Source organism: Myotis nattereri, assembly GCF_964212035.1.
Source record: "Myotis nattereri genome assembly, chromosome: 11".
Classification (NCBI taxonomy): Eukaryota; Metazoa; Chordata; class Mammalia; order Chiroptera; family Vespertilionidae; genus Myotis; species Myotis nattereri.
The window spans coordinates 80166400-80172399 of NC_138086.1; the positions used below are offsets into that span (position 1 = coordinate 80166400).

Consider the following 6000-nt stretch of genomic DNA (forward strand, 5'->3'; position numbering starts at 1 on the left):
GAAAAAACCCAGATGCTAAGGAAGCACACATCTACTACTAAGCCCCCCATAAAAAAAACAAACAAACAAAGAAATGCAGGGTTATTCAGGTGGCATCGAAGCGATAAGAGAAAAAGCTAATCATTGGACTGAGCAGGCAGTAAGGAGGTCAGAGTCTGCGGCCGAGTGGCTGACTGAAGGCCAGAGATAAAGGGGTTCTTTCTAAGAGGGAAGTCATTCATCGACCTCCGTCAGCCCATGGACCGAGCGAGAGGCCGGCACCTTCCCCTCAGCTCACACACCCCTTTGCCATCGCTCTCCATACCCCTTCCCAGTCCCACAACCAAGTACCAGGTTCCACGGGGAGTTCCCCTCATTGGCACCCCCTGTCCTGGCCGGGGGGGGGGGTGTCTGGGATGTAAGAGATGGGGAATATTTGTTCTGGTAGCAAGGACCTAGAGGCAAGAAAATGGAACTAGTCTTTCCCGGGGACTTCCTCTGTACCAGTAGCAGGCTACTTTACAGGTCTCCATCTGACAGTGATCGCGAGAAGTGGCCCCATTTCACAGATAAGGAATTTGTGTCCAAGACCACACAGCTCGACCATGACACAGCCTGTCCCAGACCCGGGAAGGCAGCCTCCAGAGTATTCAGATAGCCCCCACAAGGAGGGGGACGTGGTCCAGCCATTCCAGGCTGGAACTCAGAACCCACGATTCTCCAACACCCTGTTATAAACATGGGTGAGTCTACAGGACCACTCGCACAGCGGGCGTGCCGTGAGTGAACAAAGCTGTGGGGGCCTGACCTAGGAAGCTGAAAGCTACTTGTTATTTTATTCCTACATAATTACCCCGATCAGCATCACAAACAAAAATGAACTTAAAAATAAGTTTTTGGATCACAAAGGGTCCTTAAATGAGGCTTCCCTTTAAGACTATTTTTCTTCCGCAAAAAAAGTAAATAAATAAAAAATAAAAATAAAAAACCATGCAGGATGGAAACGATCCCGCCTGCTGCCTTGTGAGAGCAGTGGCACTGGCAGACCCTGCGGGGACCTGCTTGTCTGGATGGGCCGCACTCACCGTGGGCTGTCATTTGAATAAAACACCATCCTCAGCCCTAGAGATGAGGACTTACGATGGAGGCGCCACACACCGTGGCACGCCGGGGGACAGGCCTGTAATGTACTGACAGCGTGTGCTGAAACCCGGGGCCTAGTGTGAAATCAGACATCTGTGGACTCGTTTCCCTGGGCCCAGAGAGCAGCATTAGTTAGACACACTAACTACACGGCTGAGCTGTATTATTAAACCCGCTGCTGGGCAAAATCGTGACACTCGGACACGAAGCATTGGCAGTTTTATGTGACGCTCACTTGCCACAGGCCTTCCTGAAATCGAAAGGAAACCCTGGCTTTCAGACTCAGCTCAGGGCAGTGGGTGTCTCCTGACAGGGGAGCAGTCAGCGCTTCTTCAACACAGGACAGAAGGGCTTCCCCTTCATCTCTCAGGCCCCACCTGTGTGGGCAGGGCTGTGGAACCAGGCATCTGATGGGCGAGTCTGAGCCGCATCAGGGGTCAGGCCTCCTCCAGGAAATTCTAGGATGGGCTATAACAGGCGATTCGCTGGGAAAATGCAAAACCCCAGGAGGCTTAGCACCTTCAGGAAAGTGAAATACTAGATCCTTTCCCACAATCACAAGAAAAGTCCTAAGAATGTGAGGGGTGACCAGAGAGATACAGGGAGGGAAATTAGCAGGCCAGTGGCTAGTTGCACACACTCCTTGTAACTATGCTCATTGCTCTGTTTCGATAGAGGACAAGCTAAGGAGCAGAGAAGTGTTAACAGGCCCAGAGGGCAGATCTAGCAAAATCAGAGCCAGGAATCAAGCCTGCGTCTAAAAGACTGTCTGCAGCCCTAGCCGGTTTGCTCAGTGGTTGGAGCATTGGCCCGAGGGCTAAAGGGTCTCAGATTCCATTCTGGTCAAGGGCACATTCTTGGGTTGCAGACTCGATTCTGGCCCCTGGTGGTGGTGGGAGAATGTGGGAGGCAACCAATCAATGTGCCTCTCTCACTGTGTGTGTGTGTGTCTCCTCCTCCCTTCCACTTTCTCTAAAAACCAATGGGGAAAAATATCCTCGGGGAGGATTAATAAAAATAAATAGAAGCCTGTATGTAAAAGGCATGCTACTTCTACTTGAGGATTTGGGGTGAAACAGGAATGGTGGTAAATAGCCAGAAACGTGGAGATAAAAGGCAGACATTTAGAATTTTGCCAAATAGAAATATATAATTATGAAATTAAAAGTCGAAGAAATCAACCCCAACTGCTGACAGTGGCACTATGAGAGGGAGTTCCGAGGAGACTTGCCTTCTACCTTTTATATCCTCGCAAGATTCCACTCTTTGTCGCTTTTTTAGACCTATGTAACCAGAAAAAGACACCTTTATCACTCGGATAAAAAATGAGGGGGGGAAAAAATGCGGGCCGCGTACAGAAGCCCAGGCGAGTGAACGCCGGTATTTATTTCCCACCGTGCGTCCCTGCCCTCGCCAAGCCTCCCCGCCTGCGTCACCCGTAAGGGAGAACCCGAACACAGATCCTCGTCTAACAATGATGCGGGCACCACACACTGACGTACTGGAAACTGACCGCACTGTTCACTCAGGACATGGCGAGGGCCAGGCAGCCTGGGGAGCTCCTGACGGACAGGCCCGGGAAGGCAGGGAAAGAGCTGCCCCGCCCGCCCACCAGTGGCCAGCAGAACCTGGAGGCCTTGTACATTACCACTTAGCTGTTCAGAAAATCCTCGGAAAACTGGTGAAGGCTCCAGCCAAAGAGCCATCCCCACCAGTCTCCGCACCCCACCATCCCCGCTCATCCACAGATAAAACAATCTCTGTTGAATCCTTGAGGGAACCCATCATCAATTAAACAGCTATTCTCGGGGTTTCCAGAAAGTCAGTGCTGTGGCCACCGGCCTGGCGATTCAAACACATACAAAGGCAGGTGCAGACGCAGGCGCAGGCGGCCGGGATGCCAGAGGGCAGCCCCAGTTTCCCATGGGCATCTCAGAGGTGGGTTTCCCGTTCCTGCTGGTGGCTGGCGGAATGGTAACTAATTCAAAGCCTTGGCTTATGTGGGGCCAAGGGGATGCAGAGGTGCCCCCCACCCTTCTGGGAGAGGCTGGGTGTCACATCACCGACAGGAGAGGCGAGAGGCATGGGGAGGGAGGTGCTGGCGGGGGATGGGAAAGCCCCAGGAAAAGGGCCGAGGAAAGAGGCCCCGCTGAACATCACAGCGACCCTCCAAGGGCTTCCGTGTGCTTTTGTTTGGCAACTTTTCAGGAGAGAAGAGGATGCTGGTGAGGGGGTCTCACAGCAAGAGTCCTGAGAGGGAGGCCCCGCCTGGCCACTCCCTCCCGGGAAGCTGGGGAGAAGGTCCCCAAAGAAACTCAACGCAGCCATGTTGCTATGTACTCTGTGCTGTATGCACTCCGTGCTGCTATGCACTCTGTGCTGTACGCACTCTGTGCTGTACGCACTCTGTGCTGTACGCACTCTGTGCTGTACGCACTCTGTGCTGTACGCACTCTGTGCTGTACGCCCTCTGTGCTGTATGCACTCTGTGCTGTATGCCCTCTGTGCTGTATGCACTCTGTGCTGTATGCACTCTGTGCTGTATGCACTCTGTGCTGCTATGTACCCTGTGCTGTATGCACTCCGTGCTGCTATGCACTCCGTGCTGTATGCACTCCGTGCTGTATGCACTCCGTGCTGCTAGGCACTCCGTGCTGCTAGGCACTCCGTGCTGCTAGGCACTCCGTGCTGCTATGCACTCCGTGCTGTATGCACTCCGTGCTGCTATGCACTCCGTGCTGCTAGGCACTCCGTGCTGCTAGGCACTCCGTGCTGTATGCCCTCTGTGCTGCTATGCACTCCGTGCTGCTATGCACTCCGTGCTGTATGCACTCCGTGCTGTATGCACTCCGTGCTGCTATGCACTCCGTGCTGTATGCACTCCGTGCTGCTAGGCACTCCGTGCTGTATGCACTCCGTGCTGCTATGCACTCCGTGCTGTATGCACTCCGTGCTGCTATGCACTCCGTGCTGTATGCACTCCGTGCTGCTATGCACTCCGTGCTGTATGCACTCCGTGCTGCTATGCACTCCGTGCTGTATGCACTCCGTGCTGTATGCACTCCGTGCTGCTATGCACTCCGTGCTGTATGCACTCCGTGCTGCTATGCACTCCGTGCTGCTATGCACTCCGTGCTGTATGCACTCCGTGCTGTATGCACTCCGTGCTGCTATGCACTCCGTGCTGTATGCACTCCGTGCTGCTATGCACTCCGTGCTGTATGCACTCCGTGCTGTATGCACTCCGTGCTGCTATGCACTCCGTGCTGTATGCACTCCGTGCTGTATGCACTCTGTGCTGCTATGTACTCCGTGCTGCTATGCACTCCGTGCTGTATGCACTCCGTGCTGCTATGCACTCGGTGCTGCTATGCACTCCGTGCTGTATGCCCTCTGTGCTGTATGCACTCTGTGCTGTATACACTCCGTGCTGCTATGCGCTCTGTGCTTTGGGGTCATGAGGGGTTTTTCCAGGGGTCCCCCTTTTAAAATGCAAAGGTCCCTGTTGGTCACCAGGGTGACTCAGGCTCTTTAATACTCAAACCCAAGAGGTGCGAGGCCCACACTCCGAGGGAGTGAAGGGTCAGGGCCAGCTGCCAGTCACTGGGCACTGAGCCTGGAAACCCTTGGGGCGGGAGGTGGGAACACGTGGACTTGGGCCCCAAGGTCCCGGGGGACCTGAGCTGGGGATGTAGACCTTGCACCTCTGCCATCTCAGGGCGCCCTGGCTCCCTCCAGCCCTGCTCATTCATTGCTTACTTACCCTTTCTCCCGCTCTTCCTCGGTGAGAAGGGGTAAGTGGCTATTTTGTGCCCAATTTGGCCAAAACCCTAAAAGTAAACATGACAGAGACAGACACGTGTTTTAAAATCCTGAGGGTCCAGCCTGAGGAGCTCCCACCACCTGCCCCACGCTTCCAGGGGGGACAGCGCGCCCTCCCGGCCGGGACTCGGGGCGCAGCTGTTCCCTTTGGGCTCGGGATCGCCCCGAGTCGCCCGAGGAGCAGGCGGCAGGGGAGGCCTCCGATCGGCACGCGCACTCACACACGCTCCCTCCCGCGCCCGCCAGGCAGCCCTCCGCCCCAGCCCCGCCCGCCCGCCCCGCCCGGGCCACCTCCCGGGGAGGGTCCTGGGACCCGCGGACGGAGGCGGCGGCGGCGCCAAGACCACCCGCACAGTTTCAAGGCCCCCCACCCGCCGGCGGCGCCCGCCCTCCGCACCCGCAGCGCAGCTCGGCCCAGGGAAGGCCCGCGCGGCCCCGCCCTCCGCCGGCGGCAAGCCCCGCCCCCGCCCCCCGGCGCGCGGCGGCAGCGCGAGGCCCCGCCCCTGCCGGGTGGCAGCCAAAACCCGGCCGGGATTTACGACGGATCACGACGGGTCGTTCAGCGAGCGGTTGCCCAGCATTTAGTCTAAACGGGGCGCGGCACTGAGGCCCAGGGGGCGACATGGAGCCTGCGGGACCCCCGGCCTCCTGCTGCAGGAGTGCAGGGCGGCGGCTGAGCTCTCCTCTCCGCCCTCCGGCCATGCGTTTCCGGCAGCGGTTCTCAACCTGTGGGTCGCGACCCCTTTGGCGGTCGAACGACCCTTTCCCAGGGGTCGCCTAAGACCATCCTGCATATCAGATATTTACATGACAATTCATAACAGCAGCAACAGTACAGTTAGGAAGTAGCAACGCAAATAATTTCATGGTTGGGTCACAGCATGAGGAACTGTATTTAAAGGGCCAGAAGGTTGCGAACCACTGCCCCAGGGCGCACAAAGCCAGCAGGACGCTGCTCCACTGCAGCCCTAACCCTTGTCCTCACACGGTGCACACTCTTCACGGGGTTGTTGCAACCCTCGGGGAAAGTGGGACCTACAACTACCAACCCCCAGA

At 56.5% G+C, this 6000-nt stretch overlaps 1 protein-coding gene across 1 annotated transcript in view; it reads right to left on the reverse strand.

The window, feature by feature from the left end:
* Positions 1-5375, reverse strand: part of IMMP2L (inner mitochondrial membrane peptidase subunit 2) — a 486662-nt gene extending 481287 nt beyond the window's left edge. The window contains exons 1-2 of the mRNA XM_081102273.1: positions 5342-5375; positions 4886-4952 (exon numbers count right to left, since the gene is read on the reverse strand). The gene's annotated coding sequence lies outside the window, so the exon portion shown is untranslated. The remainder of the gene's footprint in view (positions 1-4885; positions 4953-5341) is intronic.
* Between the last annotated feature and the right edge of the window lie 625 nt (positions 5376-6000).